A 24,596-nucleotide genomic window follows, 5' to 3' on the forward strand; every position below is an offset into this window, starting at 1 on the left:
GCATGCCGGCGGGACCCATCGTAAACCCCCGCCCCGGGCGGCGGGAGCGCTGCGGGGGTTCCACGCCGGGGGGTGGGGGGGGGGGGGGAAAGGAGACGTTGGGGCGGGAACCACTCGCTCGTTCGCCCGCCCGCCGCTCAGCGGGAGCGGGCTCGGCGGCAGCGCCAGGGAGGCGGGACCGTGGCTGCCGCCTTCCATCAGCGGCCGAGCTCCCTCCCTCCCTCCCTCCCTCCCTCCTCCCCCGGGGTTTGCCCCGTAGCAAGGCCACAGGGCTCGGGCGGGCGGGGACGGGTCTACCCGGGCCGGACCGGGCGCCGCACGGAGCATCTCCCCGGCCGGTCCCCTCCTCCGCCCCGTCTCCGCCCGCCCCCACCGCCCCCGGCCCCGCGCGGTGAAGCTGCGATCAGGCGAGTGACGGGGACACCCCGGCCCGGGGCTCCGCCGCGGCCCGCCCCGGCCCCTCTCCCATAGGCTGCATCGCGCCCCCGCCGCCCGGCCCCGCGCCCCGGGGCTGCCGCCGGAGTGGCGGAACGCGGCTGTCACTTTGGGCAGCCGCCTCTGCCCCGGGGCGGGGAGGCGGGTAGTACCGGCCCGGCGGAGCCGCTCTCCGTCAAGTACCGCCCGGAGTTTGCCTCCCGCCAGGCGGGAGCGGGCGCGGCTCGGCTTGAGGAGAGCGCGGCGCGGAGCTCGGCGGTGAGTAACTTCCCTTGCCCCGCCGCGGCGCCGGGCGGCTCAGCCTCCCCCTCAGCCGGCGGGCAGGGCGGCGGCCGCCGCACACACCTCCCCGTCTCCCTCCTCATCCTCCCGGCCGCTGCGGCGGTGGGCAGCGGCGCCCCGGGCTGGGCTGGGCTGGGCTGGGGTGTGTGGGGGGGGTCCCGGTTGGGCCGGGCCTGCTGCCGGGTTGGGGCAACAAGTCCGGGAGAGGCTTCGGGCGCCTGTGAGGCGGACTCCCCCCGCCCCGGAGCCCCGGCGGGAGCGGGCCTGCCCTGGGCCGGGAGGAGCAGGGGGGTTTCCTGCCGGCCTCGGCGGGAGAACGGGCGCCGGCGGTGGGTCAGCCCGCGGCGGGTCTCTGCGAAGCCGGGCTGTGGTGCTGGGGAAAACCCACTCCGAAGGCGGCCGGTTTTGGGGTTTTTTTTTGGGGGGGGGGGGGGGGTGTCCCCCACGTCCACCTGTGCTGCTCTGGCGTGTGTGCTGTTCTGTCGGAGAAAGCTGGCTGGCCGCAGAGGAGTCGGGTTACGGCGTGCGGGGGAGGCAGAAGAACAGCTGCGAGCAAACCCCTGCTGCAGGAGCTGGTTTCAGGTTATGTGTTTTACAGCTGCGCCAGAGGAACGGGGAGCTGTGCCTGAAACGCCTCCGAAGCCCGTGTAGTTCACAGAAAGCTAACGTATTTCCAGTCCTCGGTGCTCTGACCCAGGCTCTCCGATTTCCCCCCCCCCCCCCCCGTTTGTTGGCTCTTGCCACTGAAAATGTGCTTTAAAAACTTAGAACCTTGTGTCTTTTAAGCTTCAACAAGGCATACTTGAAAATTACCGTTGCTCTTGACAGAATGTTAGTAGTCCGTCAGCTAATTGAGGAAACAATTGCTGGAGCTGTGGTAGTGACAAATCTGACAGTCCCTTGTGACTTTTCTTGCCGTGTTCCTGATGCAAACCACTGGTTGTTTACTTCTGTGGAAATCCACTATTAAGTAGTTCTGAGCTTCGTTTAATTCCTTTTTTAATTACATGATATTGTGGGCTTGGTTTTGCCTCTGTGTGCAAAGTAAAAAATGTCTGGTAGGGATTAGCTTTGGGGTACGTTTGATAGGCTCTGGAAATAGATTTCGCATCATAAATGCTTTTGAGCTCCTGTTCAAAAGAGAAACTGTTCTGAGCTAGGCTCTCATTAAATAAACGCTCTGAATTACTGATTTTATTTTTTTTTTTTTTTATTCCTCTACCCAATTCCTTTTGGCTTCGCGATGCTTTATTCTAAGCTGCAATCCAGCAGCAGATCAAGGAGGCTTAGGAGGAAACATCAGATGGTTTCGGTTAGTGTCCCTACCACTTGGAAAATAAACATGTTAGTACCATATGCTGCCCTGACTTTATTAAAACAAATTTCCTCAAAATGGAAGCAAGGTATATCAGTGTACTTGCTAGAACAATAAGACTTAATAGGGTCCTTTATCCTTTATTCTTTTTGGGTTTTTTTTAAACAATCAGCTCACTTAGGGAGGAATCCTCTTTCCTGAACATAATGCAATATAAAATGATTCACTCCAAATTCAGCAGGCTGCAAAGAGCACCATTGTGCCCAATTAGATTTTTTTTTTAATAAAAAAGGTATGCAATGTTATGTGTTGAAGTCCTTGTATTATTACAATCCTAAAATTTCTGGATATTGAAAAAAAAAAAAAAAGCATAATTTCACAATGAGAGTTTTCAGTACTGAATTTCTAACTGTACTGAGCCTTAACTTTGCCTAGTGACTTCAGCAAGAGAGAGCCCAGGGCCTTGGACTCAGGGCTGAGATTTGCAAACACAGTGTGGTTTCCTAACACAGGACTCGAATCTTCTATTTAAAAAAAATAAATAAAAAATTAAGCTACCATTTAGGGATGAAACTTTGCAAGGGGAATGTAAGCTGGTGATTGGGTAGAAAAGTACTGTTGTCTTGAAACAGGTTAGGTTAAAAAATAAGCTTACTTAAAACCTGTTGTGTAATTACAAAAATGTTGGCTTTGACATTGCAAGCTTTGGCATTTGTTTGGAGTCTGCTCTTGTGGAAGCACTGATGACCTTGGTGAAACTTTGTTTTTTGGTAAGGCTCTGCCTGCACTGAACAGCCTGTCAGTCTTGATCTTGGTGTATATATTTATGGGCCTGTATCACTAAAAACCAGACGTTTGTTAGCTACTAGTTAAAACTGTCCACTTGAAAATACTTCAAAATATCCCCCTCTTTTTTTTAATTCCATTTTTCTGTACTCTTAAAAAATGTCTTAAAATAGTTGAAAACGGCCATGAAGAAGTGATACCAACAATATCAAAGTGAAATGTGTAAAGATAACAATGTGTACTAGACGTTGGATTAATATAAATTATTGTCTCAGATCAGCAAGGTGCTGCTTGTTTAGAGAGCTGTTAGACATTAAGAGCTGTAATTAATAAGAAAACAGCATTCATTCAGTGTTAAAATGCTCCCTGGTATAAAAGGCACCAGAGGAGACCAGTTGTCTATTTGATACAGCAGTGGCTTGTGTCTGATATTTGAAAATTCTTTGCTGATCTGGTTGCAGAAGCAATTTTAATGTGACACCATTGAATTGCATGCTGCTTAATTGCTTTATTAGGTCAGTGGAGTTTGTCGTTTAGTGCCTTTCAAACATGAAAATTCTTTTAAATATCAGTATTAAATTATGTAATTGTTGGGTCATGATGTCTATGGAGCAATAAAAAATAATAATATTGTGGAGTGTGCTTTTTGGTTTTTTGGTCCCAATTCTGCAGATGTTTGTGCTTACATATGTTTAATTTTAAACACCCAAGTATTTCTTTTGGAATTAGTGCGTCTTTTCTTAGGCTTAATGTTAAGCCTGCATGTAAATGTTTTCAGGGTCAGGATTTATGTTCGCAAAGTTCATGGGATAAACCTGTCATATGTTTTCATACCGACTGTTCTGCATGAGATAATGTAGGTAGCTGACTTCTGCTTTGGAACTGGGGACTGGTTTATCTACTGACACGTACGGAGATGCTCCCAGCCCTGCTGCTGCCTTACAGGGGGTAGCAGTGCTGTACCTGAGCTGACTTCACCCTTGCAACGTGCTTTGCGATACTGCAGGCGTCTCTTTGATTTCTGAAGTATTTTTGGTGATATGAATTTGCATGATGTCAATCCTGTACACTCTCGTAGATGCTTATTTCAATTGATGTTAGTTTTACAAGTAATTTGGGTGCTGGAAGAGGAAGAGAATCTCTTGCTGAGTCTCTCACACTGAGCTGGGCATTAGATAGTGAAAACAAAAGCTTAACTTATGCAGTTGTTTGATATAAAATCAGGTAACTTGTGAACATGCAAGATTTTAAATTGTTTTGCACTTCTGCAATTTTTCCACCCAATTAGTGGGAACTATTTTTATTTTGAAAATGGAAACATGGGGTAATGTAGCTCAATATTTGCAGCCTCTTTTTTTTTTTTTTTTTTTTTAAGTAAGCAAGTTATGATGTTGCTCTTGGGTTGTGGTATGTTGTTAAGAATGTCTAGAATTTTCTTGCTGTCATCACAGCAAAACAGAGCAAATCAGGTAAAAAAGTAATTGTAAGATTCTAAATGTGTCAGATCAATATTATATTGAGTTAATTTTTGCCTAGGCAGAGTTGGTTTACTTTGGCATGGAGTGATAGATGTTGCATTTTGCCTGGCTGTTTTTCCTTCATTCCACAGAGAAGAATCATAGAATCATAGAGTGGTTTGGAAGGGACCATCTAGTTCCAACCCCCCTGCCGTGGGCAGGGACACCTTCCACTAGACCAGGTTGCTCAAAGCCCCATCCAACCTGGCCTTGAACACTTCCAGGGACGGGGCATCCACAAATTCTCTGGGCAACCTGTTCCAGTGTCTCACTACCCTCACAGTGAAGAACTTCATCCTTTCATCTAATCTAAATCTACCTTCTTTCAGTTTCAAGCCATTACCCATTGTCCTATCACTACATGCCCTTGTAAAAAGTCCCTTTCCAGCTTTTTTGTAGGCCCCCATTAGGTACTAGAAGGCTGCTGTAAGGTCTCCCTGGAGCCTTCTCTTCTCCAGGCTGAACAACCCCAACTCTGTCAGCCTGTCCTCATAGGAGAGGTGCTCCAGACCCCCGATGATCTTCGTCGCCCTCCTCTGGACCTGCTCCAACCAGTCCATGTCCTTCTTGTTGGGGACCCAAGAGCTGAACACAGTACTTAAGGTGGGGTGTCACAAGAGCAGAGTAGAGGGGCAGAATCCTCTCCCTTGACCTGCTGGTCATGCTTCTTTTGATGCAGCTCAGGATAGAGTTGACTTTCTGGGCTGCAAATGCACATTGCCAGGTCATGCTGAGCTTCTCGTCAACCAACACCCCCAAGTCCTTCTCCTCAGGGCTGCTCCTCGATCCATTCTCTGCCCAGCCTGTATTTGTGCTTGGGATTGCCCTGACCCATGTGCAGGACCTTGTGCTTGTCCTTGCTGAACTTCATGAGGTTTGCACAGGCCTGCCTGCTAAGGTCCCTCAGGATGGCATCCCTTCCCTCCAGTGTGTCAACCACAGTACACAGCTTGGTGTCATCGGCAAACTTGCTGAGGGTGCGCTCAATCCCCCTGTCCATGTTGCCAACAAAGATGTTAAACAGTGCCTGTCCCAATACTGACCGCTGAGGAATGCCACTTGTCACTGCTCTCCACTCAGACATCGAGCCATTGACTGCAACTCTTTGAGTGTGACCATCCAACCAATTCCTTATCCACCGAGCGGTCCATCCATCAAATCCATGTCTCTCCAATTTAGAGACAAGGATGTCATGAACAATGGTATCCAATGCTTTGCACAAGTCCCAGTAGATGACATTCGTTGCTCTTCCCTTATCCACCAATGCTGCAACCCCATCATAGAAGGCCACCAAATTAGTCAGGCACAATTTGCCCTTGGTGAAGCCATGTTAGCTGTCACCAATCACCTCCTTATTTTCCATGTGCCTTAGCATAGTTTTTGGGAGGATCTGCTCCATGATCTTGCCAGGCACAGAGGTGAGACTGACTGGCCTGTAGTTCCTCGGGTCTTCCTTTTTTTCCGTTTTTAAAAATGGGGGTTATGTTTCCCCTCTTCCAGTCAATGGGAACTTCCCCAGATTTTGACGACTTCTCAAAAATGATGGATAGGGCTTAGCCACTTCATCCTCCAGTTCCCTCAGGACCCACGGATACATCTCATCAGGTCCCATGGACTTGTGCACCTTCAGGTTACTTAGATGGTCTCAAACCTGACCTTCTCCTACTTTGGGTGGTTCTTCATTCTGCCAGTCCCTGCCTTTGCCTTCTGCGTCTTGGGCGGTGTGGCTGGAGCACTGGCTGGTGAAGACTGAGGCAAAAAAGTCATTGAGTACCTCAGCCTTCTCCATATCCCAGGTAACCAGGTGTCCTGTTTCCTTCTGGAGAGGGCTTACATTTTCCCTAGTCTTCCTTTTATCACCAACATACCTATAGAAGCTTTTCTTGTTGCCCTTGACATCCCTGGCCAGATTCAATTCTATCAGGGCTTTAGCTTTCCTAACCTGACCCCTGGCTGCTCGGACAATTTCTCTGTGTTCCTCCCAAGCTACCTGTCCCTGCTTCCACCCTCTGCAGGCTTCCTTTCTGTGTTTGGGTTTGTCCGGGAGCTCCTTGTTCATCCATGCAGGCCTCCTGGTGTTTTTGCCTGACTTCCTCTCTGTTGGGATGCATCGCTCCTGAGCTTGGAGGAGGTGGTCCTTGAATATTAACCAGCTTTCTTGGGCCCCTCTTCCCTCCAGGGCTTTATCTCATGGTACTCTCCCAAGCAGATCCCTAAAGAGGCCAAAGTCTCCTCTCCTGAAGTCCAGGGCAGTGAGCTTGCTGTGCGCCCTCCTTGCTGCCCTAAAGATTTTGAACTCCACCATTTCATGGTCACTGCAGCCAAGGCTGCCCTTGAGCTTCACATGCCCCACCAGCCCCTCTTTGTTGGTGAGAACAAGGTCCAGCATAGCACCTCTCCTCGTTGGCTCTTCTGTCACTTGGAGAAGGAAGTTTTTTTATATTTCACTGCAGAGATTGTCGTGCTTAACCACTGTTTGATGGGGTGTACAGAATTTTTCTGAAGAACCCTTGTAGCAAAATACAATTTGATCAAGGAGTATATTCAATATATGAACTGATCCAGTTTTAAAATGTTGTAAATGGTAGTAATAAGTAGTTCTAGAAAACTAAAAAGGAGCTATGACTTATTATCCTTTTTCTAGCAATAGAGCACAACAAAGTGGTGTGCGTTAAAGGAGAACCTGTATGTGTCTGGGCAAAGGGAGGAACCCAGTAGTTGCAGAAAGGCAAAGCAGGGCTTTTGGATCAGGTTGCCTGGAGTGGTGTAGTGCTGTCAGATATTATTCAGCACAGTGGGGAAAAATGAGCAACAAGCTACCTACTTGGGGAGACAGTCCTGAAGGGCAAAGGGGTCCAGGAGGGATGGACTTTCTTTAAGAAGGAAATCTTAACGGCTGAGGACCAGGCTATTCCCATGTACCGCATAGATGAACCGCTGAGGAAGACGACCGGCCTGGCTGAACAGGGATCATTTGCCAGGACTCAAGAAAAAAAAAGGAGAGTTTATCATCTCTGGAAGAAAGGGCAGGCAACTCTGGAGGAGTACAGGGATCTTGTTAGGTCATGCAGAGAGGAAATTAGAAAGGCAAAAGCTCAGCTAGAACTCAATCTGGCCACTATTGTAAGAGATGACAAAAAATGTTTTTACAAATATGTTAACAATAAAAAGAGAGCCAAGGAAAATATCTGTCCCTTATTGGAGACAGAGGGGAACATTGCCACCAGAGGTGAGGAAAAGGCTGAGGTACTTAATGCCTTCTTTGCCTCAGTCTGTAATAGTGACACCAGTTATCCTCAGGGTACTCTGCCCCCTGAGCTGGAAGGCAAGGACGGAGAGCAGAATGAACCCCCCATAATCCAGGAGGAAATAGTTAGTGACCTACTACGCCGTCTGGACACTCACAAGTCTTTGGGACCAGATGGGATCCATCCAAGAGTACTGAGGGAGCTGGCGGAGGAGCTTGCCAAGCCACTCTCCATCATTTATCAGCAATCCTGGTCAACAGGGGAGGTCCCAGATGACTGGAGGCTTGCCGATGTGACGCCCATTTACAAGAAGGATCGGAGGGAGGATCTGGGGAACTACGGGCCTGTCAGCCTGACCGCGGTACCGGGGAAGATTATGGAACAGTTTGTCTTGAGAGCACTCACATGGCAAGTCCGGGACAAGCAGAGGATCAGGCCCAGCCAGCATGGGTGTACAAAAGGCAGGTCCTGCTTGACCAACCTGATCTCCTTCTATGACCAGGCGACCCGCCTAGTGGATGAGGGGAAGGCTGTGGATGTTGTGTAGCTGGACTTCAGCAAGGCCTTTGACACTGTCTCTCATGGCATGCTCCTTGAGAAGCTGGCAGCTCATGGCTGGGACAAGTGTACTCTTCGCTGCGTGAAAAACTGGCTGGATGGACAAGCCCAGAGGGTTGTGGTGAATGGGGTGAAATCCAGTTGGTGGCTGGTCACAAGCGGTGTTCCCCAGGGCTCAGTACTGGGGCCAGTTCTGTTTAATATCTTTATCAATGATCTGGACAAGGGGATCGAGTGCTCCCTCAGTAAGTTTGCAGGCAGTGCCAAGTTGGGCAGGAGTGTTCATCTCCTTGAGGGTAGGAATGCTCTACAGAGGGATCTGGACAGGCTGGATCAATGGGCCGAGACCAACTGTGTGAGGTTCAACAAGGCCAAGTGCTGGGTCCTGCACTTGGGTCACAACAACCCCATGCAGCGCTACAGGCTTGGGGAAGGGTGGCTGGAAAGCTGCCCGGTGGAGAAGGACCTGGGGGTGCTGGTTGACAGCCAGCTGGATATGAGCCGGCAGTGTGCCCAGGTGGCCAAGAAGGCCAACGGCATCCTGGCCTGTATCAGAGATAGTGTGGCCAGCAGGAGCAGGGAGGTGATCGTTCCCCAGTACTTGGCACTGGTGAGGCCGCACCTCGAGTCCTGTGTTCAGTTTTGGGCCCCTCACTACAGGAAAGACATGGAGGTGCTGGAGCGTGTCCAGAGAAGGGCAACCGAGTTGGTGAGGGGCCTGGAGCACAAGTCTTATGAGGAGCGGCTGAGGGAGCTGGGGTTGTTTAGTCTGGAGAAAAGGAGGCTGAGGGGAGACCTTATCGCTCTCTTACAACCACCTGAAAGGGGGTTGTAGCAAGGTGGGGGGTCAGTCTCTTCTCCCAAGTACCAAGCGATAGGACGAGAGGAAATGGCCTGAAGTTGCGCCAGGGGAGGTTTAGATTGGATATTAGGAAAAATTTCTTCGCTGAAAGGGTTGCCAGGCATTGGAACAGGCTGCCCAGGGAAGTGGTTGAATCACCGTCCCTGGAGGTGTTCAAAAAGTGTGTAGACAAGGCACTTAAGAACATGGTTTAGTGGGCACGGTTGATGGTTGGACTTGATGATCTTGAAGTTCTTTTCCAACCTAAATGATTCTATGATTCTATGATACTTCTGCATTGGTACATTCTTTGCAGTGGGAGTCATTTTGAAGTGTGCTATAGGCTGTGCTCCTCACCTCAACCCCCGAAATAGCACTGCCACTGTGTATCCCCATGACCTTCTCCAAAGAGGTTGCACAAGCCCAGTGGAAGGTGTCAGGATGCTGGCATCGTCCATTCCTGGGAGGTGGCTCGTTAGAAAACAATTGGTAATAAGCACAGTTTATTATTGGGTTCAAGTCAGTGTTCCCATATGTTGACGCTTTTATCGACTTCTGCAGTTGTACTCATCAGATTTTTTTTTCTTTGCATGCAATTTTTGCTTGAATCCGAGCTACCTTCCACAGACAGCCCTCTTTTAATGCAGTGTCATCTTCAAAATTGTGACCCTGAAACACCAAAGAATACTAGTGATGGAGGATTTTAAGCTCTTACCTTCCTGTGGCTTTGTTCTTCAGATTGGTGCTAATCCTCGTTTCTGAGTTCATGCATAGGAAAAAGAAAGCTGGTCCAGCAGAGGTTTTTGGCACAACAGAAGCAAATGAAATTCAAGCAAAGCTAACGGAGGTAAAATGTCGCTGAATTGTGTACTGAAACCAGTTTGTGGAAAGTGGTTTTCAGTGGTTGCTATATTGTGCTCGAATAAGCTGTCATGTTCTGCCACTGGAATGTTGTGTTTGCTTTGAAAGGACCAACCCATGGGGTTTTTTTCTGACACAAAGCAACATTTCTGAATCTAGGCGTGTCATGATTTTTCCGGCTATCAAGTTTTAGTTGGCATTCCTGAACAAAATCTTCATTTAAAAAAAAAGCTTGGCTGGTATAAGTGAGCCTTCTTTGTTCATGCATTTTACTCTGTCATAACGTGAATGTGCTTTTGTCTGCGTACCTTGTATTAGTCCCCAGATGAAACGAGCTGTATCAGCAACGTACTCTTACGGCAGGCGGTAGAATAGAGCCTATACTGGGGTTTTCTGTGGGTGTGGCGATGCCGTTCAAATCATTCCCCTAATTGACATTGCTGCCTGCTATGCCAGCAAAAACAAAACAACAAGAAAACCCACAAGCCTCACAAGGCTCTGAAGCTAACCACATTTTGACTTCAATACAGTTGGTTCTTCCACTGCCTTCGGTGACAGTTTGTGCAGAACAGTACATTCAAAGTCCATCTTATGGCTGGATAGACTACATGTAGAGCAAGTTGCATTTCAAGGAGGGCACTGGAGGGGTTAATATCTTTGTGTGCCTTGTGGATAGTGCACTGAGATATCTGCAACAGATTAAATACTTAAATATGGACCATATTAAGTTGCTTCTACACATTTGGCAGTTAAAAGTTATAGAAGAAAAAATTGGTAATAGCTATTGCCACTTCATGCGGAGGAGGATGCCTTATTGTTACTTCCAAGTTCATGCATTTATTTACCAATAGCCCACCCTTCCTTGTGTTCTTGCCTCTTTTTATTGCATCTGCTCCCCTGCCACATATTATCATTTTCTCCTTTTTTTTTTTTTTTTTTTAATCAAGTTGTTTAAAATTGGTATGTAACCAGACTGAAATAACTAAGTGAAAGTTGATTGACACATCACAAGACCACATAGATCCTAATGTGTTGTATAAACTTTCTGGTTATGTTCAAAGAGTTTGCTATCGACCCCATTCTGATTGTACAGCTGTAACCTGTACCCTTGGTACAGTATGTATGCACTACAGCTGTCATCCAAACCCCCTCCACTCCCTGTGGCTTCCCTGACTGTTAATTGAAGTAACTTGGTTTTTAAACTTTTAAAAAACCTTTTTCAGTCGAGCTTCTTCCGGAGCAGGTTGATTAGGATTTCCTTCTGTCCGGCCTCTTTTTCCTGTCTTTATGTCTTGTTTGCTCTAGAGGAGTTTTCTCAGGCACTTACTGTTACTGACAGAAGCTAGTGAAGTCTCACCCAGTGAATTAGTAAAATAGTTCTGTGTCTGTGCTGGATCTTGCAATTATGTTAATTAAGAATTAGTGCAAGCCAGTTCCGGGACTGTTTTTACAAGTAGTCCGTTACTAAGCTGTCATTGCTGCTTCTAATGAAGATTGAAGCTTTAAAAATCACAGGGTTTCCTGACTTACACTGAACCAGTATAAAATGCTATTCGCTCAGGATTGAATGCCTTCAGAATTTAGGTTCGCTTCTTAATTACTTTAATTCCTTTTAAACGCTAAAGGTAAAGCTAATCTCATCCAGTTTATATTAGGCTAAAAATACAGATATTTTTATGTACTTGTAGATCTATCATGCATTTCATCCAAATGTCTTAAAAAGGTATGTAAGTTAGATCTTCACATACACATTACAAAGCTTCATAAGAATTCAGTGACAACCACCAAATGTGTTTCTTTTTCAAATCACCAGTAAAAAAAAGTATCTTTCTACTTCGCCTGGCAAAATAACCACTCTTCATTCCTGTTATCTGGGGGATGGCTCAGTGTGTCTGTTCAGCACTGATACTTTTATATTCTATAGCTTCTGATACGTGTCTATAGCTGGAAGTGACACAAGCTGAATTAAGCTTCACCACATGTACAGCAGCAAATATATCTGTCGTGGTGTATTTATACAGCATGGGCATGATCCTGCATAAGTAATACTTGCGGTTTTAGTTTGGGGAGGGTTTTTTTCCCACTTTGAAATCCATTTTGACTGATAGCTGCTGACTTACCTATTGACTGTGGCTCTCCTGCTTTCTGCAGGGAAAATAACTTTCCGGTGAAGCAAAAGTGAAGGTGATTCAGTGGTGGTAAAAAGGAGAATCAGCAGCACAGCTTGTCTGTGCACTTGACCTGAGCTGTCTTGCCATGTAAGCAGAAAAAGAGAATCTATGGGAAAATTAACACCAAAGTGAGCGGTAATACAGAATTTTGGGTTACTGGAGTGTGAAATGAAACTGTTAGTAAGGGATGTGTGCCATCGACTAGAGAAATGCTGTAGAAGTGTAATGCTTTCCTAAGTTGTATTTTGAAAAGTTTGAAAAGCTGTGAAGCCACGAAATGTTCGTTAACTACGTGTCATGCCATTATGAAGTGGAAGATAGTTGAAGAAGAACTTTGGGTACAGCTTGACATGTTACCTGCTACAAATGATCAGAACCATATGGATTTCACAACAGGTATGGTTTGTCTTTAAGTAAGTCTCAAGTTTTGTGAAGGCAATTTATTTCACACAGTAATGTCAGCATTGTACTGTGACTTTTTTGTGTGTCTCAAAGGGTCAAAAAGGAAAGATTTCTCTTTTAGCTGCAATACTGACTTTGAGGATAAAGAAGATGGTTTGTTCTAAAGCGTTGATATAGGTGAGGCCATGTATACCTGAAAACCTGCTAAGCAGTTAAGCTGAAATGCAGGAGAGAAGGGACTTCACTACAATGCATCTACACGTTAGGAGCAGTTGCTGTTCCGTATGTGCTATTTTTCGGATGATGTATCACATGCCGAGTCCTGTTTAGCCATCCCTACAGCTTGACTGTACAATTGAATCTGCAGCGGTGTGGGGTCCTTTGTGGGAATGAGGGTCCTTCTGCCTGATTCTGCTCCTGAGAAAGTCACTGAGTTCGCCACAGCTGTGATGAAGTGGTTATAGCAAAGCATCCCTTATGGGATTTCTTTGCGAGGACTCAATTGCTGCTGGTACAAATCTGGTTAGCATTCTACTTGTCATTGAGCTTACTTTACATGTATGTGTGTATATATATATAAAATTAATTTCTATAAATAAATAAATAAAACAGTATAAAAAGGAAAAAAAGCAAGCCCTGTGCTTACTCTTTTTCTTTCAACAATTTTTTGCTCTCTTTTCTTTCTTTTCAGATCTTATCTTAGAAATCCTTCCAAATTTAGCTTTAAGTATTTTTTTAATGCAAGAATGAAGTTGAGATATAATAGGTAAAGTCATTATAGAAATCTGATCCAATATGTTTTTACCAACTTAATTATTGTTCAATTCTGTAGTTTTTACTTCTTAGTTGTGGAGTAATTTTATTCTTCTGGTGCTGTCAGCAGTTATAGCAGTGAGGAGCTTTGATAATGTGTTGCTTGACTAGAAGATCTGTATAAATATTATCAATTATGAACATTGATTATAGAAAACGCTATGAACCATTTATGGGTTTTATTGGGGGATTTTCACATAAATCCCCACAACAAAAATTTGGAAAACAGTAAATGAGTGATGGAAAAATAATAACATTTGTAAGATGGAAGGAGTTATTTTCTTAATTTTCCAGCTGATGAGTAGGTGCATATAAAAAGCCATCAGATTGCTTTTGCTATCATGATATATTTTTCTGTAGTCCAGAGGTTAAGTTCTATCCTTATTTAATATTAAGCTTACTCAGTTTTCTGACTTTGAAATAAAATGGAAGCAATCAAAAAAAAGGTGGAATAACTGATCATTTAATCAGATATTAAGACTGTATTTAAATATATTTAAATATGTATTTATAAAATTGCATTTAAATAGATTGATAAAACTCTTTATTGGAAAAAATGCTCTGCCTTAACATGAATTGAAGAGGATTAGGATTTCATAAAGTGAATTACTGTTTTCTGTTTGAGGGGGAAAGATATTTTCCCCCGAGGATTTGCTTTTAAAACTACCATCTTTCTTCCCAGATGTTCTCGAATACATTCTGCATTGTTTTAAAACAACTCTAATCTTTAATATGATTATCTGTAAACTTCCTTGTTAACTGAGGATTTTTTCAGATTATCAAATCATTTTATATATACAAATCCTCCTTTTCTTGGTGCATACCGTAAGTCTCCATTGCATGCCCGAGGCAGTGCCCCAAATGAAGCCGACGGACATCAATTATTGATGATTATTCTCTGCACACTGGGAAGTGAAATCGAGTCTCTGGTCTCAATTCGTGGTTTGTTTCAAACACGGATAATGACAGCAGGTGTAGGCGGACATCGGAGCGTGTACGTTGATTTGCAGCATAAGGATGGACAAGTTACTTAAGAGTATATGGGATTCAGAAGAGAAAATGACTGGAGCTGATGTTGTCGTGTGCTTTTAAAGAACTTAGTATGTTTTCCTGGTACCCATACACCAAAATGAGAGGAGCTATTTTCTCTCATCGTGGTGGTGATACACTGGGGCATGGGATAGCGCTTAGCAGGAGGGAAGGGCCCCTCCGTCCCAGTTCTCCATCCCACCTAAGGGTGGCCTGATCTGACTTACTCTGACTACAAGCTAAAATTGTACTCCGTATTTCTCATGCACCAATAACTTTCTTTCAGTGGGGTTTTTAAAGTGTGAAATCAAGCAACCTAACGCTGGTAACGTGCTTGTGCATCCCTCATGCTACTCCCTTTTGTGTCTGTCCTTTGCACAGGACCGGGCTGCGGAGGAAAAAAGCTTTTGAACAGAAACCAGCAGCTGGGTTACAACACAGGTTCAGGAGGGGTGGGGAAAACTGAACGTGGGTAAGCTAAAAAGTGGCATTTCTTAATTTCGTAAGTTAGCCTGCAACCTGAAGCGTCATGTTTTAACATTACTACATCTAATTTTTGACATTGTCTTTTTAAATGACTGCAATGGTTGCAGCAGCTACATCATTAGTAAAATCCTTTCTGCTTATGAGGTTTAGAAGGAGCTGGCAATACTGCCTGAGCTACAGTACAGCTTAGAGACAGGAGAAAACTTTGTTATCCTACAGACAAAAAGTAGTCTTCCTGGGTTTTTTGGTTGGGTTTTGTTTTGTTTTTTTTCTGGAGGACAAAATGATTAGTGAGGATTTGGGTCCAGCCAGGTTTCCCCCGCTGCAAGGTCTTTCCAATGCTGGCAGCCTCTCGTGGGTCCAGCTGCCTGGGTTTCCCTGCAAAGCGTTCACTCTTGGGTATTGTTTTGGCAAGCTGTCTTCAGGCTTTCTAAAGAACAGAGAAAAGAAGGGAAATATAAATTTTTTCAAAACCCAGTGTGGAATTTCTTGGGACAGAGCAAGCTGTGCAGTCACATGAGGATTTTTCACATTTGAAGTCAGAATCTGTTGGAGGGGAGAAAGGTCAGATGTGAATACAGGAGCCTGATGTCTCCCCATCAGGACTGCCCCTCCATCCTCTGGATGCAGGAGTTCAAACGCCAGGTGTAGGAGGGCAAAGTGAGAAGTAAGCAAAAGAGGATCGCCTTCGAAGGACAAATCAGTGCGGTGAGAGCTTCCCTTGCTGGCAAAAGCCTGAGTAAGCAGGTGGGGCTGGCATCGTGCCCTGAAGGTTAATTTAGTCGGTCGCCAAGCTGGAGGGGGAGGCGAAGCCCTCCCTTCTGCCAGGGTTCTCAAGAAAGATGCTCTGAGAAGAGTTCTGGCTGCTGCCTCTCATTTCACCTTGGGTGCTGGGAAAAAGAAAGGGTAGCTAGGACAGAGACAATGCAAAGCTTAAAAAAAAAAATTAAAAAAAAAATCAATGTATATAGTATCGGTGGCATTTAGAATCGTGTTGGGTTCTTTGGTGGGCTATGAGCAGCGGCAGGGCCAGTGTTTCATTTCTTTGGCAGCTCAGCTGCCCCGGCAGGCTCGGAGGCTGCCAAACACCCTCCCAACCACCCGAGCTGCCTGCCGCACTAGCTGAGGTTTTATGGTGCCTCTGAGGCTATTCCTGGATGTCAAGTCTATATTGGAGAAATACTGCCAAATTTTTTTTAGCGCTAATGCAGGAGAGGTCTAGCTGAGCACAGAGACAGTGATATTGTTAATTTTCCAGGCTGTTGCTATCTTACTCTTAGCTGTCCCTAGACATCCTCACCATTTTATGTTTCCTCTCTAATGGCATGAGCCAGGATGTCATAATATCCAAAATCAAATGTACCAGAAAATACAATAAATTAGAGTCGGGCTAGCAGAGTAATTGAAGAATAAACTGAATTTTAAACAACACAAGATTGCGTTATGAACTGATTGCTATGCACAAAATGCACCAGAGGAGTGCGACTTCATGTAGATTTACTATTGATGGCAGCATTTCCTAGATTGCTACTGGTAATAAAGAAATGAAAACGGTTTGAACTTTTGAGTTAGTAGCACGACATAATATTGCAGTGAAGGAGAAGTACCATTCTAGTTACACTGCAAAGTAATTCTGGAAGAAAAATGTTCTCGGGGCTTTATTTATTTATTTAAGAGGTTTACATGTATTTAGCAATTCTGGAGTTTATAAAGGCACAAAGTGAATGCAGGCTTTGGCGTGGAAAGAACTAAATTTGTCCTCAACTCCTAATGTAATTCTTCTATAAGAAATTACTTAGGAAATGTAGCAGTAGAATGGATTCCTCTCAATTCAGAAAATTGACTTTAAGGTCATTTGTTGTCTCTAAGAAACGCTAAGGTTCTCTGCCAGGTCAGTTTTATGGCAGATAGTCTCATATTTTGTTTGAATAATTTTCTTGTATTCTTTATTTCATTGAAAACAGATAATGCACATACAGAAGACATTTTGAAAATAACCCTCTGGCTGTGACACTAGTAGACATATAGGGAGATGGTGTAAGAAGTTCTGGTTTTGTGAGCTACAGGCTCCCTCAGCTGAGCCCTGGAAGCTGAGCATCCGTGTTCTCCTGGAGTGTTGAAATATGGAATGAGAGAGGGCTAGTGAAAGCCACCCTGAAGGTTGCTCTTACAACCAGAAGCTGTGGGAAAGGCTGTGAAATGCAAATAGTCAGTAGCAGGTATTTTGCTAAAAGATAACAAATGTTTGAGCTGCTGGGTTGAAGAATCTGAGTGGGCTGTATGAAAGCGGGTCCTGTGCAGAGGTGTCAGTGTTGAGGTGGTTGAACCGCTGATGTGCAGAGAAAAACACTTTTGACTGTGCTTTTCTGTTCATCCTGATTTTGTAAGGATGAGATTTTTGGTGGCAATAATTCAAGCTCAAGGCAAGGCTCTGCCACTTCCAAAATTACATTCTGTGGTGAAATACCAGCAAATGGAAGGGCTGTTCGGTGGTGGTAGAAATGAAACATAAGCCTTCTTTGGTGGCAGGGAGGGCAGGAAAGCAAAAAAGCAATATTACTGTACTGGAAGAATCTAATTTTGTAGTGATAAGCAGTATGATTTGTTTAAGTGAATACCTTTAAGCTTAAAGGTTTAAGTTGTATTTAAACATGAAATGGTATTGTTTATTTTCATTATTCTTGTAAAATTTAAATAAGATTCTCTACCAGGAATGGTAATGAAAAACATTTGATTCTTAAACTAATTGGTTTTTTGATTTTTAACTAATTTCACTAATAAAACAGTGAAACAAGGTAGCTCTTGTGAGTTAAATACTTGGATATATAAACTAAGCTTTAGCATTATTAAACTAATTCAAAGTGCTGTTAAATCCCTTGATTTAAATTACTTCACTGTGCCGTGACCTAATGGAAGCAGAAATTAATCTAGAAGATGCAATTAATAAACTACTTAAATCCCTCGTGTAATATTTAAAATGAATTATTTTTCTGTGTGTATTTTGATCACTTAATAACTTATCTCCTCCCATCCATGCCGCATACCCGTAGGCTCAGGGATCGTCCGGAGGCAGGAGGGAGGATGCCCGGGGGCTGCCTGCCCCTCTGGGCTGCCTGGGGAGATGGTAAGGGCCAGTTTCATAAACAAGCCGCAGACCACCGTGGCTCTGGCTCTTCAAACTCGCGTAGCAGAAAACTTGGGAGAATGGTGTTGCAAAGGAAAAAATAATCCGCCTATTAATTAGGGAAAATAGGCAGCATTTAACCCATTTAAAAAGAAACAAACTTGAGCAGTACAGGGATTCTTACGGGCAGGTTTTGAGGAAGGTCATCTTCGAGATCTGATATTTCTGCTCTATTCAATGGCAAGTTCTGATATTTTGTGAAAAATTCAGAGCTCTCCTGTGCTACTGAGGACTCCTTGTTCCTTTTCCCATCCTGCATCCCAGGCAACTTTTGGTGAGTTACACAAACACCATTTATCTTTGAGAGCTTTCCCCAGTGGGAGGTGACACTTGCAACAAATAACTGTGTGATGAAGCCTTTCTCTGGCTGCAGTCAGTCTCTTTTCTAATGCTTGTTACCAAGTTAACCTAGCACATGAAATCTGTGTACTATGGATGTGCTCTTACTGCAGGTAAGACCACTCAAGAAAACTCGAGTGCAGTTGTTAGGGAGGAATATGATGGCTAAATGGGAGTTCTTTCAAAGAGTCGTGAAGCATCATTTTCTTTTAAAATATATTAGTGGCATGGAAGAAGGCGAGCATTTCTGATAAAGTTTATTGCAATAGTAAATGTTAGAAACAAGTCAGCAATATTGAGCAGTCCAATTCAGTTTGGAAGCTGCAGGCAGTCAAATGATATATTACAATTTAAGGAATAAATTTTCTATAACATTTAGAAGCAGAAAATCTAAACCATTTTCACAAGGTGAATGCATCCTGGAAACATGCAGCAGTCATCACGATTAACCACTGGAAAGCAGCTCTGTTCAGTCCCGGGGTAAGACGCCTAAGAGTACTTTGAGTAAGGATACGTAAGGGAGTGTTAACAAGGAACCCAAAGGTGCTGTTCCTGGGGTATGGGGCACAGGCGGTACCTGGGACCTGCTGGTTTCTGATGTGAATGCTCTTAAAAAGAGTTAACACGTGAAAGCTGGAAAGGCTTTAAAAAAAATAAAGAGTTACAAAAATTATTAGAGACTGCTTTATGGTATTTATTCAAGAACCTCTCTTGCCTCATCTAACTGGTAAATAAACCATAATGCCTAAAGTAATGGGGGGTTTCATCATTTTAAAGAGATGTTTACATATCTGGAGCATCACTGACAGGCAGCTAATACAGCTGGGTAGGCTTGGTAATGCTTTGCTACAGACTGAGTAAATATCATAAACATTTAAGGATCGGAAACCCTCAGGAACAGTAAACATGACTAGCTAATACCAATAAGTAAAGATTTCACCGTTGGATGCAAAATTGCAGAAATGTGTATTTAATGGGTACACGCAAACTAATCGCTTCAGCTAGATGTATCGTACAGTGACGCTGTTGGGATCAGCGCTTAATGGTACCATTTCTATTAGGGAGTGCTTTTCCTGTAGGAGGTGGGCAGGGAGCCAACGCTACGTAAAGTCACTGATGTCATCCCAGGGCTGCCGCTGGCGGGGACAGGCGGGACCAGGCATCCCGGGACCGACGTACGAGGCAGCCGCATCCGTCCTCGCGTGCCACTGCTGCTGCGGAGCTGGACCGCTGAGGTTCGTTTCGTGGTCCTGTAAGGAAAATCTTTTAGTCTGGCGATCAGCTTGCCAGTGGAGACCGCTGCGCTTGAAGAATCTCTTCAGTCTGTTATGTTAAATTATGTATGCCTCAAAGCAGGTATAAATGAATGCTCCTAGCGCGTCCATTAGATAAGGAGATGGACAGCTCATAAATTCAGATCTTGCTCTGTTTCATGTTCAGGCAGATAGACTTTGATGGTTGTAATGTAGCAGCACAAAGGCATTTTGAGCTTTGTGAATGCAGGAAGGAATATTAATGTAGTTCAGCTTTATCCATGAAAAGACCAATGAAAAAGATGAGGAAGAGCCTTCACGTATTTTGTTACATTGTTTTCCTACCTTGGTAAAAGCTGCTTCTCTTCAGCTTTGGTAAAGGATGTAGTAGCTGAAAGGAAGCTTTTCCCACGTGAAGGAAAAGGGTGAGAAATTGTAAAATAAATTTACAGGATTGTCAACAGAAGTATTTCATGGGGCTTACAGAGGATCCCTCTGTATGAAAGTGGGAAAACTACAGATATAAACTAAGTCCTGCCATGAGGCGGTAGTTTGTTTGAAGTGGCATACCAATAAAATTGTGTTTTTTCCTCCCAGCTTTTCTGCGTTTTTGAAAAGGGCATGGAAAAGGCCCATCAAAAGACTTCAGAAAGGTCAAGACCTTTATGGTTGTCAGTGACTTTGAGGTTCTTGGGTAAAGGCATTAAGTAAGTGGAGTATACAGTGACTATATCATGGGCAGTACGTTGTTCTGTTACACCTTACACGACAGTTAAAAATGTCACGAGTTCAAAACGTGTTTTCTCATATTTATGCACAACATAGAACAGCACAATTGCTCAGCTAAATAAACAGGACATTTTCAATTATAAGGTGCCATTACCTTTGTGTGTTCTTGTCATTTATGAAATCAGCGGGTAGTTAATTAAATTGCTCCTTTGGACTCTTCTGAAGGCTGTGTATTAATTATATTTCAGTGGTGGTGTGCACATTTCTCAACTTTTTACTGAGGGTGGAAGTTGTTTACTTCTTCCTTTGGAAATACTTTTTTTTTTTTTTTTCTTGAGGTTAGTATAGTGTGGGGTTTTGTGGTGGGTTTTTCTTTCTTTCCAATAAAATCTCATTATTCAGGTGCTCATTGCAATCACGTGGCATGCTTAGTTGAAATAAAATCCTAATATCTTAATTTTCCTGCTGCAAAGCACCGCTAAAACTGCGGAGTCCGTGCGTTAAACCCCATATTGATGCAGGGAATAGGCTCATCATTCAGGAGAACATGCTTCCTTCAGCCATGTCTTTTGAAGACACGGCTCCTGAAGGAGATTCTGGGGCTCAAACCCAGAATTTTGCTTCAGCCCGTTGGCTGAGCCAGCAGATCCGGGCCGTCCTCCTCCGCCTTCGTGGGCAGTGAGAGCAGTGCTGGCGTTTGGGGGTTCGGAGGGAACCCTGCGGCGGCTGGGCTGGGGAACAACTTTTTTTTGAGCCTACTTTTGCGCGGCAGCGTGAAGGCTCTGCTTTTACCCCCTTCCTTTGCTGCGTTTCACAGTACAGCTAAGATCCCCCCGTTAAAAATCTTCGTATCTTGGCAAATGCCATTTCTAGCTATGGCTTCCTTTTTATTTTAGTTCATGACACTTGCGTGCTAAAGGAAGCCCACGTAGGTGTAGTATTGGTGTGTTGACAGAGGAACGCTGGAATGGTTTATATTGGTTCTCCAGATGAAATGGTCTATTACAGGCAAATGCTGAAACCGAAGGAAAACGACCCTAGCCTAGCGTAAATATCATTGACATCGTCATTTTAGTGCTGTTGGAAACGTCTCTAGCAGAGGTCAAAAGTTTCATAGCGCTCTCTAGGTCTTTGAAATACCATCGCAGGTTTTATCTCGCAGGAAGGAGCAGAACCGGCCTGGCTTCTGATCAGACAATTTATTTAACGGGTCTGGTGGCCTCGGTGGGGTGCTCTAGGCCACGCAGCTCTCCTGTGAACCAGAAGGACATCAGTCCTCTTCGTTACGCTGTTCATCCAAGCCTGTTTGTTTAAGACCGTGCCAAGCCAAGAAGAGTCAAGGAAAACAGTTTTGGTACTTTTTCAGAGGGGTAATTTACTTTGCAGTCGTGTTTTCTCAAGTGGAGGGTGGTATAAAGACCACCCTGAAGTCTTCTGAAGCATCCACTGAGACCTCAAACTGAACCCTTTGCCACTGGAGCATACCTGTCTACTGGTGATTTATGGTGGTGTTTGTAGGTTTAGGGGTTTTTTTTCATTCACGTCGTGGAACTAAGTAAGGGAAGGGAGAGGACTGTGTCTTGAGGGATATGGCGGTTATCGTATTTAGCTGGCTGTAGCCTCTCGTGCGTGTTATTTGTATTATGTCCAGTATAATGGAAAAGTAGTACTTAAGTATTCAGTTTGAAAGTGGAGTTATTGAAGTCCAATACACTGGACTTTACAAAAGCTGCCATGGAAGACAGTAGTTTGTAGCTTGTAAGTCTGCAAATATGCAGTGTATCTAGTATTCAAAAAGCCAGGAAGTTAGTTAATTTGAAAAAAACCTAGAATACTCTTCCCCTCTCCCTCCCCCCAGCCCCTTCTTTGTTTAATTGACAAAAGCAGGGTAATTTGGGGATGTAAAACTGACTTTTTGCTCTGAATACCCCTCTAGTATTGAGATACTGAATTAAAAAACTATACAGAAATTGAAACTTTTCCAGAAAGTACGCACAGTTTTGAGACAGTTCCAACATTTCATTTTAATTTTCTTTTTTAAAAAGCAGAATTTGCTTAAATAGAGGAGGGGAGGAAAGAAAAATAATGTTATGTAATCAAACTTGTTGTTTTTCTTGCAAACACTGTGTTGCTTTTCATAATATTCATAGCACATAGCGAGCATGACAGAGACTTGAAATGTCCTGTATGTGTCGTCAAGCCACTATATACTTGGAGTTATTGTAAGCATTCCTGCGTGTGAGATACCTGCACACGCTCACCGGGTGTGCTTACAAAACGGTGGTTTTGCTACTAGATGTAGTAGCACCATTTCATTATGCATTCGTAAGAAATTGCTGGCGACATGTTAGCCTGCGGTTAATTTTAATGTTGGGTTTAGTGTTTGAAAAGGACACAGCGTAAGAGAGCGCCTGCCCGTCTTTTAGGCTGGCTTCTGCTCCGGTTAGTATTTGCTGAGCCACAGCTATTAGGGCTTCACTCGTATTCGTGTGAGGTTAGGTGAGGAGGTGAATTTACTGCTTCAAGTAAATCAAACCCCGAGAGCTGCTTCGTGGTTATAGGAGGGGCTGGTCCTCTTTTAATTACCCACCAGTGAATTAATTTGTGTATACCGGCATGCTGACAACCTTTTTCCTTGAAGTTCCCTGTTGTCATGTGATATCCCCTCCTCCAGGAGAACAACAGTATATTCTTCTTTTCCTTTATGTTGGGCAGGTACGCTGTGCTCCCTGCTCGCCTCTGCTGGGATGGAAGGGTAAGAAATGTAGGCTAAAAAGGTGACAAGGGGAAGGGGCTGTCGTGCTCTCCGTTGCGGGTTTTGTAACAGATCCTCGGTGCCGGCTGCCGAGGAATTGTACCTGGGTGTTTCCGGGGCTCCACTCAGCATTTCAAAGATGCTCTCCTTCAGAGGCTGGGCACCGAGGGCTTAATTGCAGGTTAGACCTTGTGATGAGAATGACAAACAAGAAACGAAGGGAGTCCTTTCAATTTGGCTTTTTTCAAATGCATAGGCTATTCTACCCCGAAGTGTAAAGTGAGTCTCTCTTGAATTAGCTGGTTTGTGCTTTTCGTTTTGTGGGGGTTTTTTTCTTTTTTTTTTTTTTCATTTCTCTTTCTGTGGGTTTTTCCTAAATCATATGGTTCTCTGATATGTTGTATTTAACAGGTTGATGCTTTGGAAAATGTTGCGGTCAGAAATCTACATTTCACTTGCATGAATACAAAGGCTCTTTGGTGATTTGCATGTATGGATATGAATTTTTAAAGATTGAAAAATTTTAGCTTTGCTCATTTGTAAAATTCAAGTTTAGAAACACATTTCATGAATTACTTGAGATTTCTGACATCTTAGTAGTCAGAAGGTGAGAATGAAGAAGTGAAATAAAATGAAACATTTTTGCTGATATAAGCAGAGGTTAATGTACATTCTGGCTGAAATTAAGCCAATGTCCTCCTTTCTCATGGCTATTGGTATTATTTATAAATGCATGAGATGTGTATCGAGATGGTGACTGGGAAATAAGCTCTTAAATATGAAAGCTCTTTGGTCTCCTAGGATACGTATGTAGTAATACTTGTACAGTTATCCATAAGGTTTTCCGATAGGCATCCTAGAAACACTGGTAAACTTCCAGGTAGCCTTTATAACCACCTTGTAAAAAAAGGCTTCTCATTTCGTCAGGCGTTGTGCAGTGCATGCAAACTTTAAGTAACACAAGTTCTCTGGTTAAGATTTTTTCAAGACAGAAAGGGATGATACACTGCTGAAAAACAGAACGAGAAACAGAAGATCATTCATGTATTTGTTCCTTCTTTTTATTAAATCTGTTTGCTTTCAGGACTTCTTGGTAGAAGAAAATAAAAGTTAAGAGCTCTAGTGTGTAGGTATTTTGAAATAACTCTACTTAATGTTTTCAAATGGAAATGTTTGTCCCAGAAGAATGATTCTTGTTTCACTGTTTATCCAGGATTTGGGGAGTGGAAGGAGGGAAAGAGAAAAACTGGAAAGCAAGTGAGGTGTCAGGTCTGGCTGTTAGGAGGTTTTTTTTAATAGAAGATTTGAAATTGTTGGTGAGGTTCAGCGGTTTTGTTTGTGTATTTTCTTACCCTAAGCATGCTGTATACCAATGTTTACAATAATTATTTGGGACAAGGTTTTATAGCTAGTTCGTTGCATGCTTTGACCCCCAGTTTGCAGCTAAATAGGAATCTATGAGCCAAAGCATCCCATCAGTTACATTCACAAGTCTGAAGGGAGTCAAGAGGGCTGTGGAGAACGTGGGTCTCCAGCCAGCCGGAGCCCCAACAGATGTGCTGTTCTCCAAATCCAGCATCCCCCCCAAAAAA

At 44.1% G+C, this 24,596-nt stretch overlaps 1 protein-coding gene across 4 annotated transcripts in view; it reads left to right on the forward strand.

The window, feature by feature from the left end:
• Nucleotides 1-419: 419 nt before the first annotated feature.
• Nucleotides 420-24,596, forward strand: part of LNX2 (ligand of numb-protein X 2) — a 63,860-nt gene continuing 39,683 nt past the window's right edge. For 3 of the 4 annotated variants that reach the window (XM_049823221.1, XM_049823220.1, XM_049823222.1), the window contains exon 1: nt 420-693. The gene's annotated coding sequence lies outside the window, so the exon portion shown is untranslated. The remainder of the gene's footprint in view (nt 694-24,596) is intronic. The other variant, XM_049823223.1, reaches the window with a different exon arrangement.

The sequence above is a fragment of the Accipiter gentilis genome, chromosome 19, assembly GCF_929443795.1.
Source record: "Accipiter gentilis chromosome 19, bAccGen1.1, whole genome shotgun sequence".
Taxonomy (NCBI): Eukaryota; Metazoa; Chordata; class Aves; order Accipitriformes; family Accipitridae; genus Astur; species Astur gentilis.